This window comes from Agelaius tricolor, unplaced genomic scaffold, assembly GCF_023055355.1.
Source record: "Agelaius tricolor isolate 1412-34295 unplaced genomic scaffold, bAgeTri1.0.p SCAF_9, whole genome shotgun sequence".
Taxonomy (NCBI): Eukaryota; Metazoa; Chordata; class Aves; order Passeriformes; family Icteridae; genus Agelaius; species Agelaius tricolor.
This window is the reverse complement of record NW_027269269.1, coordinates 43376292-43389558: the sequence shown is the minus strand read 5'-3', so window position 1 is coordinate 43389558 and position 13267 is coordinate 43376292. Positions and strand designations below refer to the sequence as shown.

General features: G+C 40.9%; 1 protein-coding gene across 3 annotated transcripts in view; it reads right to left on the bottom strand.

Moving 5' to 3' along the window:
* Positions 1-13267, bottom strand: part of LOC139593078 (uncharacterized) — a 71803-nt gene that overhangs the window by 44359 nt on the left and 14177 nt on the right. The window contains exons 6-8 of one of the 3 annotated variants that reach the window (XM_071433718.1): positions 6851-7050; positions 5547-5633; positions 2074-2207 (exon numbers count right to left, since the gene is read on the bottom strand). The gene's annotated coding sequence lies outside the window, so the exon portion shown is untranslated. Of the gene's footprint in view, positions 1-2073; positions 2208-3762; positions 4386-5546; positions 5634-6850; positions 7051-13267 lie in introns of those variants that run through there. The other 2 variants (XM_071433716.1, XM_071433717.1) reach the window with 2 other exon arrangements.

Here is a 13267-nt window from a genome sequence, read left to right as displayed (position 1 = left end):
GTGGGTAGGAAGATTCCTCTCTTTCTCTTTGGCAGACTCCTGGGTTTTGAGGCATATGCTTGCTTGTGCATCCAACATACACTCCAGAACATCCCCTGAAATGGGTACAAAGCTGGGGAGTGGTCAGAAGGTTGTGGTCTCATGTGAGCAGTCATTTTGGGGATCCACGTGGTTTGTTCTGCTCTGTATCTCAGACAGCAGGCAGTGGCACAGCTTTTGCTGATATTTTACCACTGGCTCTGTTACATGCACAGTCCCTCAAGAGAGTTCATACTGTCTAGTTCCTTGTGAATTATTACCTAAATATATCTTTTGTCCAGGTAAGAGTGCAGCTCACCTCCCACTGTGAAAGGCAATCTGTGATGCCTATTGCTTTTGTGATGCATTCTTTTGGTTCCCCCCTGTAGTGCAGCTGCAGACAGGGCACCCTGTGTCATCAATACCTGACACACTCACACTCCCTTCATTCTTGGCTACCTGCTTAAAACTCCTTCCCTGGACTCCAGCCTCAGCCAAGGCAGTAAATGGCAGCAGAGTTTCATCAGGATGTGGTGGCAGCAGTGCCTGCAAACGCTCTGGTGCAGCACAGGCAATGTGGGTTCCTCCTGGAGCAGGAGATGGGGCTGCACACAGAGTCCCCTCTTTGCTACCTGATCCTGAGCCCAGAGATCCTGTCTGCCAGCACCTGTGAGAGCTGCTCCTCTGAGGAGAGCAGATGATGTGAGAGCCTGGCTGTTTCATCCCAGAGTGAGTAAATCCTCAGTGAAAGATGCTGGGTGCTGGAATTACAAATATTCTGAACGCTAATTACCAGGAATCTGGTTCCCAAATCTTTTCACTTTCAAGATAACACTGCAGCAATCGGGCTGGAGTGGGATAATTAAACAAAACACTGTCTCCTCTCCTCTGCCCTCCTCCCCCAGTCACTCTGCAGCCCTGTCTGTCATTTCCCAGCACGGAATGAGAGGAAGATGAGATGCCTGATAGGAAAGCTCAGTTGCTGTGTGCATTTTACAGGAGATGTGGCTTCAGCACAGCTTCCTCACCAGGAAAGAGACACAAGGAGCCCTGGCTGCTCCTGTGGATGGTTTATCACTGAGCTGAGTCCAGCCAGAAGTAGGTGAAAAAGATGTAGGCAAAGAAAGGGAAGAAGGAATGAAAATATTTGCCCATTTTCCCAAAGCAAGAACAGGCAAAATCTCACTCTCTTTTTTGAAACCCACTGATTGTGAATCCAGTTTTGGCAGCTGTGATAAATGTCCTGCAGCATCTAAATACTTGGGGTATAAGAACAGGATTACTGCCTGTCAGAACTTGTCTATCTTTTGAATATTCTGCCCAAAGCAGCAAAAAATTGAGTAATAACATGGTACTGACAGCTCTTCATTAAGGTACAGCAACTTCAGCCACTGTCTTAGTCCACAATCTTCTCTCTGTCTCCACAGCTTACTAAAACAACTTTAAATGTTGCAGCTTTGGTCTTAAACCAAGGAGAGGAATTGTTCTTTCACATCTGACCAGCAAATAAAAGTATCCTTGCCCAGATTTGGACTTTTCACTAACATACACTATATACAGCTTTTATATATACATATATACATACATACATACATACATGTATATGCATATCTTTCCCTCTTTCCCATTTGGGCAAGTCTTTTAGAGTATGTGATACAGTGAATGCCAGTTTAACCCATGTATTGCGGGATAAATGGAAAACAAACTTCTGGTTTTAGATTAAAAATCTAAAGCCAAGACTTGTGGCTCCTGATTTCTTCAGGGCTGTGTATGGAATTTCAGGGCTTTGTATGGAATTTTAGTTTGTGTGCATTTTTACATTCAATAGCTGGGGTTTTCTTACTTCCTTAACAGTTTTCAGTTACAAAATGCTTCCTGTAGAACTGTCCACTAGACAGTCTAGTGGACTTCACCCACTATTTTCACCCTTATTTCAGGCCATTTTTTGCTTCTTGCACTTGTCCAGCCCCTGGGAAAACAAAACTCCCAAGTCACATATTTTTGCATCATTCTGCTAATCACTCACAGAAAATAAAGAGGGGAAAAAACACTTACCATTTCCCATGTATTTTCTCCAGGCTGTTTGATAAACATTTTCATCAGTTAGATTTCTCTGAACTTCCCTGTGGTGGCTATTGTTGCTTGTCTCTTTGGTTTGTTGATCACTTCCATAGCTCTCAGCATAGACACTGTTCAGAAAAAAACAAACAAACAAATAAAACCCAACCCAACACCCAAATATAAAACAAAGAGCATTTTTTTCTCAGCCTTCTGAACTGTGGGTCAGGCACTCTGCATGGTTACTTTACAGAGGTAGAGGTAGTTCATATATTTGCTTTCACTCAGAGTTTCTGTTGAATAGGAAACAAAACACTCTTCTGAGGATGCACAAAAAGAAGCAGCAGGTCTACTTATGCACAGAAAACAAATTACCTTTGGGTAGAATAAGAATATTACAGTCCAGGATTGATGTGGTTTTCATGTTATCTTAAAGAATGATGTGAAATCTTTCCTCTCTGCACTTTTTCTTTAATGAAGATGAGATATAACTGCACCTCTGAGGCACTCAGATTCAGGACATTTGCACATTCTGTGGCTCCTAGCAGACTCTGGCTCACTTCTCTGAAGGTAATTTCACTGTGACAGCTGTGAGATAGCATCTATAGATTGTTCTGCAAAATGTAACTTTCCATTAGGAGCCAGGGGGACTATTCTGCAGCAATGAGAACTCTTTGATAAACATTTATTTTTGTCTTTTTCACCTGGACAAGACTCTGCTGCAGTGCTTGGAACAGCTGCCAGAGCAGATCTGGGTGCATTTCTTGTAGCTACTGGCAATCCATGTAGTGGCAGTGGTATCAGTGGTCAGACAAGCACTGCCATTCCTTAGTGCCCTGTTTATATATCCCATCTCAGAGGGAAGCTCTTGTCTCCTCACTGCTCAGGCCTGGCTGGGAAGGGTCTGGCCAAGGACAAGGGGACACTTTTGTTTGGTGTTTCATATGACTTCCTTGTTTATCTCCAGGCTTACCATGACAGCAATATTTTTTTATTTTTAATTTTTGTGGAGTTTCAGACTCCATAATTTCTATTCTTCCCCTGCTGCTGCCTTTCTGCAGAGCAGCTAATTTTCATTCCAAGGATGGTGTAGAGAGCAGCTCACTAGTTAACACAAGAGGCAGCCATCTGACAAAGGACTGGGAAAGGACTTGGGCTTTCTGTTCTAATAATCACAAGTGCCAGTAACAGGACAGGACGAGAGGCTCAAACAAAAATAAATTAATTAGCAAGGACATTATTTATGCACTGGGAATTCCTAGTGTATGTGGTGTCTGCTCTAATAACCTGTGGACAAATCACCTCCCTCTGCTGTAACACCTTAGGGAGAGGGCCAGCAGAGGAAGACAAATGTAAGATCCCATCTAAAGGGAAAAGGATAAGAAGCAGCTGGAAAATCTGAGGGGAAATGCCCTGCATAAAGAGCAGAGAGATCCATATGGACACCTGCCCCTCACCACAGCTCTTCTTGCTCCTGGCTAGACATGTTCCAGAGTGATCTGCACTTCATACCAACAGGATTGTGGCCCATGGGGATCTGAGCATTCCAAGCTTGCTGTTCCCCATGTGGTGAAACAGAGGTGAGCACAGAGCTTTTAGGAGAAAAGGAAAGAAATAAAAAAAAAAAAAAGAAAACTTTTCACAACATTTTTTAAAAAACAAATGGAACCATATAATTTGTCTTACATTGCAATTACTTCTCTGTTTGAGATGTTCACTATTTTCTGCCATTGTAATTTCACATACTGGATAATTAGTACCCTCTGCACAGAAACAACAGGAATGGCTGGGCAGCAGGAGAACTCTTTCTGGATGCTGCTACAATAAAATATTGTCTCATTTCTTCTCAGCTCATGACTCAAATCCAGGTGTGCAGAGGAGTAAAACTGAAAGGCCAGAATATTAAGTTACAAACCAAAGAAAGATAGTTTCTTGAGCAGTCCAGCAGAGCAAAGAAAAGCCACACTGTATAAAATTGATATGAACGTGAACATCGGTTCAAGAACTGATAGGAACGTGAGCATGAAATTGGTGTTTTGAAACAATCCCCTGCAGATGACCCTTGGAATACAGCCATTGACTCCATATGGAGGTAAAAGTCTGCCTCTTTTTCTTTCTGAGGGATCAGACACAGAAATTGAAATGACAAATCTGTGTAAGAGTATTGCCTGAAATACCGATTTTTAAACACTGTCGAATGACTCAGTGAAAGAATATCACAACTTTATCCAAATTGCATTTCAGCCCTATGGAAGCAGAGTATGATATGCTAGGAAACAAATATTCAAGTTTCCCTTCTAAAATAAATCATTTGATTGAGAATTATATCACAGGATTTTGAAATTCTGAAGTGACTATGTTGATGTTAAGTTAGTGGTGACATCTTTAAAGTATTTGTTAAACTATAAACTAAACTTTATATCAGGCTTTCAATGATTTCACAAAACTCTGGACTAAAAGCTGTTACACATATTCTTTGAAATCATTGTAAGTTTCAGTTTTAAATAGGATAAGGAATTTAGATTTATATGGTGTGCCATTGCTTCCCTCTGTTACAGAATTTGCATAGCAGTGTGAACAAGGGAAATATTGCCAACAGAAGGTAAAAATGCTTCAGCAGGACATGGGCTTACTATAACGACAGAAAAATGGATGCCAAGATATGCTTAGGGAGAAAAAAAAAGTTTCCATAACTTTTGAGAGATAAAATTTGCATTTACAGATCTGAATGGATGCCTCAGTTTTCTGACAAAGGTGCCTTTCACTGAGGTTGTTTTCATTTTACTCAATATTTTAAACTGGGGCAAGCACCTTTCCTCACGGAATGTCCTGTCTGCTAAAACAAATGGAAAGGAAAATCAAAACCACGTTACTCCTAAACAACATTATTGTTAGGTAAAAAACTTTTACAGTCAGTTTTCCAAAAGTAATATACAACTTCGGGCACAGGGAGGCAACAGCTTAGAATAGTAATTACAGCTGATCTCAGCCAAATTTGAGAAACAGTTTCTTGCACATAGCCAAGAGGAAATAAAAATGCCTCAAATCATAGCAGCCAAAAAAGGGTATAATGCAGTCTCCTATGTGGTAGAATCCAAATAGTAATATTTAAATGCAATGTTATTATCCAATTTCTAGGAATAGAATAATTTCTAGAGTTCATTAGAACATGATGAATTTCACTATATTGAAAATCATTTTGAATTTAAACCACAAGCTAATTCTCAATACAAAGATAAAGCCTAAAGAGGAAAAATAAATCTTACAGAATCCTCCTAGAATTAATATTGGATTTTCCAAGTTCAAATTACAATAATACCATCATCAAGAGGGTCCTCAATTAACCTCATCTGACATTCCAAGATGAATATTTTAAGGGTTGTGAAGCATGCAAATAGAAACTTCAATTAAAGACAGACTTCATACATTGGACAGCTTGTGAGAATAATGTGAAAAATTATGTAACCAACCTGGTGCTTTGGTAAACACCCACAGATGATGGAGAGGAGACTGAAAAAATTGAGGATCAGCATCCTAAATCCTTTCTCAGGTAGAGCCTGGAAAGATTAAGAACTTGTTTACACAGGGGAGCAGGGACTCCCTTCACATTCTTTTCCATTTTGGTTTCTGCACGTCTGGATGACCTGCATTCACACAGCACAAATCTCAGCATGCATTAACTGCTGAGAGAAAATATATTCTGTGCTTCTTTTGGAGCTGTGGCAGATTCAGAGTGCATTAAGTGAAAGCATGCTAATATTCCTTGGGTGCAGCTGGGCCGCAGGCAGCTCCTGCCTCTGCCTCCCCCGCAGGAGCTTCTCCCTCTGGAATGCTGGAAGGAGCCCTTGGCTGGGGGAAACGCAACCCAGGGGTCACCTTGGTGACACCCCCTGTTCCTATGGACAGCTTGGGCACAGCTGCCTGCAGTGGACAGCCACCCCAGAGGAGAGAGGGTGAAGGTTCAGGCTGCTGGGTGAGGAAACGTGGCTGCAAGGCTCTCACTTCAGGTGGCTGATTTGCTGAGGGGTCAGTGCAGGGTTTTTCTGCTCTTCTGCACTCAAGTGAGAGCCCAGCATGAATCTTTTTACACCACTGGTAGAAAACCTGTCATCGCTTTGCATAGGCAGCTTGTTAGTACCAAGAAACTGAGCTGGGCTTGTGGCTATTTTTTCCCTTTACTTTTCTTACTTTCAACTTTCCTTATGCTTTTATTAGTTGCAGCAAATATTAGATATTTTGACACACCTCCAGGACCTGTTTTTCCATGTATCTGCTGGAGACTTGTAGCTGTTTGAAGTTTTAACCTTTCCTCAGTGACTGTGGCAGAGAAAACACTACTTAGACTTGCTGCTGGTTTTGTGCATTTAAAATCTCCTGCTCCCACTCTGACTATCAAATGGGTGTTTGTGTGGATTTTCACAAGCCCTATTTTATTTCATGCATGATGATAACCCTTTCCCTTAAATCTTCAAAAAGGTAAGTATTTTCCCTGTTCAAACCCAGAAATAATGGTTCAAAAAAAGATTTTGAGAATGCAGTAGTTCACTGTATCTCAGCTATCCATCCCTCAACTGGTCTGTTCCCCCCTTCTGCCATCTGACATATATTTTCTCCTTCCACTCATTTGGCTTCTCCCAGCAGGAAATCTTCTCTTACCAGAGCAGCTTTAAAATGTGACTGCTGGCTCCTGCTTTTTCATGCAATTAAAAAAAAAAAAAAAAAGATAAACACTGTCTCCCTACCCCCAAAAAACTATTAATAGAAGTATACTTACAGTGCACAGTTCAAACTAAGAATAGTGTTAAGTACTATATCCTAATTAGCAGAGTACAGTAATGCTCTCATTTTAATCAATGGGTCTTGAAGTTCCAGCTTTCATGGGATGCAATGAAGCACATTTCAGAATGCAGCACCATGGAGCTCTATGCCATATTTCATAGGCATTTTCCTCCCCAATTACAAAGGGCAGAATTGCTGTAAACAGAAACATTTTTTGAGGCTTTTTCCCAGGATAAAACTTAGCAGTGCAGCTGCAAATCAGCTCTGCATAAGAAATGCACAGACTGGGGGGAGCAGGGAGGCAGGAGGCTCTGGGCATCATTAACCCCTGGTGTTCTGACAGCTATTCCAAAGCACAGTTGCTGCCTCTGTGTCCCCTGTGCCCATCCTTGAGAGGTGTGACACGAACTGTGTTGGACAGCAAATCCAAGGTGAGAAGGAGAAGAGTTCATGGCAACAGGAGGTGTAAAGGCTGCACCTTTTTCCTCTTTTCTTTGTGAATGGATCATTTTGAAATGTAGTAGCCCCGTTATGGCCCCCTGTGATCCTTTCTTACCTTCAGTGGTTTCCTTTGGAAAGGAGGCTCATACAAGGAAATTTTCTTTCCACCTTCATGTCTGTCCTTCCTCCTTCCCTTTCCACAGTCCTCAAACTGAGAGTAGCATTGCAGCCAAATCTGACCAAGAACATGAGGCTTCAAAAATGCAGAAACTTTGGGAAAATGGTGGAAGACTGAAACATGGTGGAAGACTGAAACATGCTGAAGGACAGGGTGGCTCAGCCCACAGCCTTTGTGCACAGATCTTTGGGAAACCCAGGCTCATTTCTACCCAGGGATGTGGAGCAACCTGGTGGTTGCTCCACTTGTGTAATTTTGCACAGTTTCTTGGAGCAGTTATATCTTCTAAATTGTTATGTCTTCCTAATTGTGTTTTGCAAAAATAAATATTTTGTTTAGTCATCTGAGATATGTTTTTTATGAGGCTCATAATAGTAGCTACATAAAAGAAGTACATTTCTCATACTTTGAATTTTTTCATGGTCCAATAGGCTAATATTAAAACAAAATAGGATAACAGTGGGAACATAGCCACATTACACACAATGAAAGCAGCATTCCCCCACTTTAAAAGGTCTTTTAAGACCCTTTAAAAATAGCCTGTGAACTCCTTGAGAAATAATGTACTAAAGTTTGATCAAATGCACAAGAAAATGCTATACACAAAAAAGAAAATGAAAAGGAGGGGAAATCATATAGCTCTGAATTTTTTATCATCCTCTATATAGACCACAAGAGTCTTCTCTGATTAAGTGATTAAGTGTCCAGGGAAAATGTGATTTTGAGGAAGGAATTTTTCTTCATTTCTCTGCTTTCTTAGCTGTTTTCTGGACAGCTTTTTGTTCAAAATAGCTTGCAATGCCACCAAATCACCAAATGGGCAGATCTAGGAACGGATATGTGCGAATTTTGTCCCAGAATTGCAGTTGCAGAGAGGAGGATTCACAGCACACCAAAGAAAGAACAAAAAATATCACAATGCTTATCGCCTACACACAAAAAAATAGCTCAGAGTGGGTGGGGAGGTGGAAGCAAGTGCACTGAGACAGATATAGTGAAGAACTGAATGTGCAACTGCTAAGGGGGTCACACTCTTGTGCAAACCAAGCAGGTCATGTAGGCAGGCCTGAGAGAAGCTATTTCTGCTGATATTCAAAGCCAACTGTCCCTTTTTGAGCATTATTCCCTTGCTCTTCCCTGTACCCATTTGCACAGTGACTCTTCTCCCTTATTTTGTACTTGTAACTGTTGATGGTTTGATATCATCTGCTACTCACTAGAAATAATAATAAATTGAATGCATCGATTAAAAAAAAAATCCAGACTGTAAAATTTGCCAATTTAAATTAGGTTAAGTGTTCAAGATAAAGGAAATTAGATGAAAACCAAGATGAAATCTCTGCCCAAGAGATTGCCTCTACATGCCAGAGAAACAACAGCCAACTCTCTTTCCCAAATGAGGAATCAGCTCTTATGCAGTGGCCAATACCACAGAACTTTCATTTTATCTGTCTAGTTCTAAGGAAGATCCTCACTGCATCCCACCAGGCACAGATGTAATCAGACAAGTTTTAATCTTTTCTTGCAAGCCAGTCCCCTCAGCAATCTCCAGCACTGCATTTCTTTGATTTCTTTTCCAGCTGCTCTGCAGCTTCAAGGTGAGGGGATGTCCAGCCCCATACTCTGTGTTCTAAGGGCCAGCTCCCTTCTGCATCAGAGGGACCCAAGGACACTTAGTAGGAAACATTAAACATCTTGCAGAAACAACCAAGATTTTCCATTTCACCATTCTCAAACAGAACAGAATTACTGTTCCTTCCTGAGTAGGATTATGATGGTTTTTCATAGGCAGACTAAAAAAAAAAAGTAAAATAAAATGCAAAAATGGCTGTTTTGCTGTGATGCTGCATTGCAGATTCACATCTAATTTCTGCTAATGTTATCCACTCAGTCATTTTCAACATCGCTGTTTTCCAAATTTTTCCTCCCACTGAATCTGTATGTTTGATTAATGTTTTCCCAGATGTCTGAACCTGGGGAAAAAAGGCACTTTTGGTCTCATTTTGTTAAGTGTTAGGAATCACTTTGATGATCCATAACTAATTTTACTGTACTTGTCACAAAGCAGATGTGTGGCAATAGTCCCCTGAGCAAGCTGCATTCAATCGTTACAAATTCCTGAGCTCCCCTTTCTATTTCCCCCCACCCCTTTTTTGTGCTTTTTTTTTTCATTAGTAATTAACCTTCACAGTTTATCATATTCTCTTTCAATGGCTTATTGAACCCATTTGACACAGGAGTTACACTTTTGATCCAAACACAATTCATCCTCTCTTTTTAGTTTCAATCCTTTGAAGAATGTCAGATTAGGATGCAGTTTGAGGAACACAATTCTTCATTTCGGCTGTTTTGTCTCAATCATTTAGCACATTAACTCTTCCTATTTCTAATTTACCTGGAAGATTTTTGCATTCAAAGGATGGAGAGTCTTTAAACATTAAGAAGAAGGACTATAAACATGAAAGATTGTAAAAAATTCCCACTTAAAGAATTAGAGTTAGAGACAACTCTGTTGTCTCTAACTCAGCATCCATAATTTGTAACAGCTTCTCAGCTAATCTTTATTTCAGCCCTCTCCCCTGGAAAGGTAGAAATCACCTCTGAATTGTCCCTCTTATTTCTGATAAGCTCAGCTATCACAACAACAGAGAGATGACTGATGCTATTGAATCTGACAACGGGAGGAATTTATGCAACAATCTAAAAAGAAGCTACCCCTTTGTGGCTGTGCAGAAAACACAACTACTCGGATTCACAAAGTGGCTGAGGCTGGAGGGCATCTCTGGGAATTGTCAAGTCCAACCCTGTGCTCAAAGCAGTGTCACCTACAGAGGCATTGCTTGGGGTCATGCCCAGTTGGGGTTTGAGTATCTCCAATGACAGAGACTGAACAGCCTCTCTCTGGGCAGCCTGTGACAGTGTTCAAGCACTCCCACAGAGGGAAAAAAAAGCCAGAAGTGATTTCCTTTTTCTTTTGTTTAAAAAGAATGTTTTATATTTCAATTTGTATTGCCCATTTACTACTTTTGAAAGTCACGTCTCATTACACTCACAAAACAGATTTCTTGCCAAGGTATATTCTGCAGGAAAAATAAAACAGCTACAAAAAGTGCACCTGTTTTTCCTCAGAAGGTGACAAAGCGCACTTGTCACATCAACCTAGATATTTATACTACTGGACATATCATAATCCTTGTGAAACAAAAATAGTGTGTTCACTTTAATGTATATGACAAATACACTCAGAAATAAGGGAATTATTTGCCAGTGAAGGTTGGAATAAAAGCCATAGAATAATTTATGTCATAGTGGATCTTAAGAGAGAAATTATTGTATTGTTCTTCTGCCTTCTTCTAAAATTTTAGGAGAATTTACTTGTTTGGTTCCTACTCTTCAACTCCTTTTCAGTGAGAGGTGAAGATGCATGTGTGTATAGCTGTATCTACATTAGGTCTCTGGAAAAAAACAGAGGTGAAACTTCGAAGAATTTTGTGTCTGAGTCTCAAAACTGAACACGGGAGAACCCAGGAGGAGTCTCTGGTACACCATTTGAACAGGAGCATTGTCAACTAACAAAGAGACACTCAAATAATTGCAAAACTAAAACTTGGTGAACTTCTGTGTTTCACACCCTTCCTCAGAAAGTCCTTAGGGCCTAGCTGACCATTCGCCTGGAATTCAAGGGGTTCTTTTACCTTCAATTTGTATTCAAAGGGGTTCTCCTTCCTTTAATGAAGATGAAATATAAAATACTGACCAACTGTCTAATTAAGTGAATTGTACCTGAATTTTTATCAAGGGTCATTCTGTTTAACTTCAGCAGGTGGATTTCATTGGGCAGATCTTTTGCAATAAAGGCCCAGAGATCCTGCTTGGTCAGAAGGTAAAGTTCGTTTTTATGTTTAAGGTGCACGAGTTAACAACTCACTGGCCTCCCTGGGGCTGAATACTGATGATATTTGCTTCCATTTTCTACAAATCTTTCCTTACCATGACTTGTAAAGCTCTGTCCCACCTGGGGAGCACTGCAGCCTTTCCAGCCTTTGGGGCTGACTGCTCCAAGCCCCTCATTTAGGTAATCCAACATCCCCATCCTCTACACACAGTGATGCTTTGTAGGAAAGGAGCCAAGGAATACTGGCTGGGTTTCCCATCTGGAGGACCAGGCAGGAGCTGGATTTGAAGTATGCTGACATGTCCACCTTCCCCTCAGCCCAGACACAGCACTTAGCTGGAAATGAGTAATTGGTGTAATGGGCTATTGAATTTTGGCAACCAAAGTTGGTGCTCTGACAGGGACCAAGGTACCACCTTCGCTTTGGAGGTCAGTCAGGTGCAGGATGAAATTTGTGTTCCAAAAAGGAGAGGCAAGCCCACAAAAATGCAAGAGGCTGGCTAATAGATGCTACCTTTTGCCAGAGAGACACCTGAATTTTACCCTCCTGATGTAAAATGTGGTTCTTCATGATAATTCAGAAACTATGGTTCTCCTTTTCAACAAAAGAAACCTTGAGAAGACATGTAGAAAAAGGAACCACTAACAGTTTTTCCTGTTGTTTTGGTTTTTTTTTTTCCTGTGGAATGTGTTTTGTTTTGATTTTTTTGGCTGTTTTTTCCACCCATTTCACAGTGGGCGGAAAATGGTGACTGAGACATTGTCACAATGTTGAAACTCATCTGTCTGGAAGGGTGTAACACCATGTGCTGTGGGAGAAGGAGATGGCATGAGGGAGGGAAGAGGAGAGAATGAGGTGCCATTTCTTGGATTAGAGCTTTTATAAGCTTCCAGGAGAGAGGAAATTCAGATGTTTAGCTGGCAGCAGTTGGTGATGAGGGAAGAGCCCTGGCTCAGTTCCTTGTTGGGCTCGGGGAGCAGCTTCCCTCCATCTGTTAAGGAGCTTCTGATTAGATGAGGTAGGTTAAATCTTTTTTCCCTCTGCTCTCCCTTCCCAATGGTTGGGAAATCACTTATTTGTGCTGCTGGGGGCAAAGAGAAGAGAAATGAAACCACAAAGCCAGTGCAGGGCTTTTTAAACTCTTTGCAGGTTGCAGAGGCTTGGAAAGAGATGATTAGAGTGATTGAAGATTGATGGAAGTGATAAGATTGGTGAAAGGGCACAGAAAGGAGCAAGGAATGATGTGTTTGCTAATGGGATATCCATCTTAAGTTTCTCTGTTAGGCTGCCCTGTTTACAATCTGTTTAATATTTGCTCTTATCTCCTAAAAATGGTGGCTTATTGTACATTTTCTGAAACTGTTTTCAGAAAGGGCAATTTTTATATCTCCTAATGTGTGTGAACTGGTGCAGAGAAAGAGGAGTTACTACATACATTCCATGGGCCAGTGTGGCTTGTCTCAAGGCCATGCTGAAGTAAAATCAACTGCATCATGTTACAGTGATGTTTTCCACCTACAGGCACTTCTGAGCTGACTGCCATAGTGATTAAACTGAGATTGTACAGGATTGGAAATAGAGGCCAGTACAAGCTCTTTGGGCAGCAATGCTCTGACATCAAGTCCTGGCAGGTTTTAGAGCAATAAAGAAGACACATGATTACAAAAATTAAAAAAAAAAAAAAACAAAACAAACAAAAAAATACACTGGCAAAAGCCCTCCAGCAAATCCCAAATATATTCAGGCACACAGGCCAAATCGAAAAGACAAAAAATAAAAAGGAATAATATTATTTCTGAAGGAAAGAAGGAACCTTTCTTCATTCCTCTTATAGCCTCTTCTCCCTTTTCACCTTCTGTGACTATCCTTACCTCTCCTGCTATGATATTGATCCATC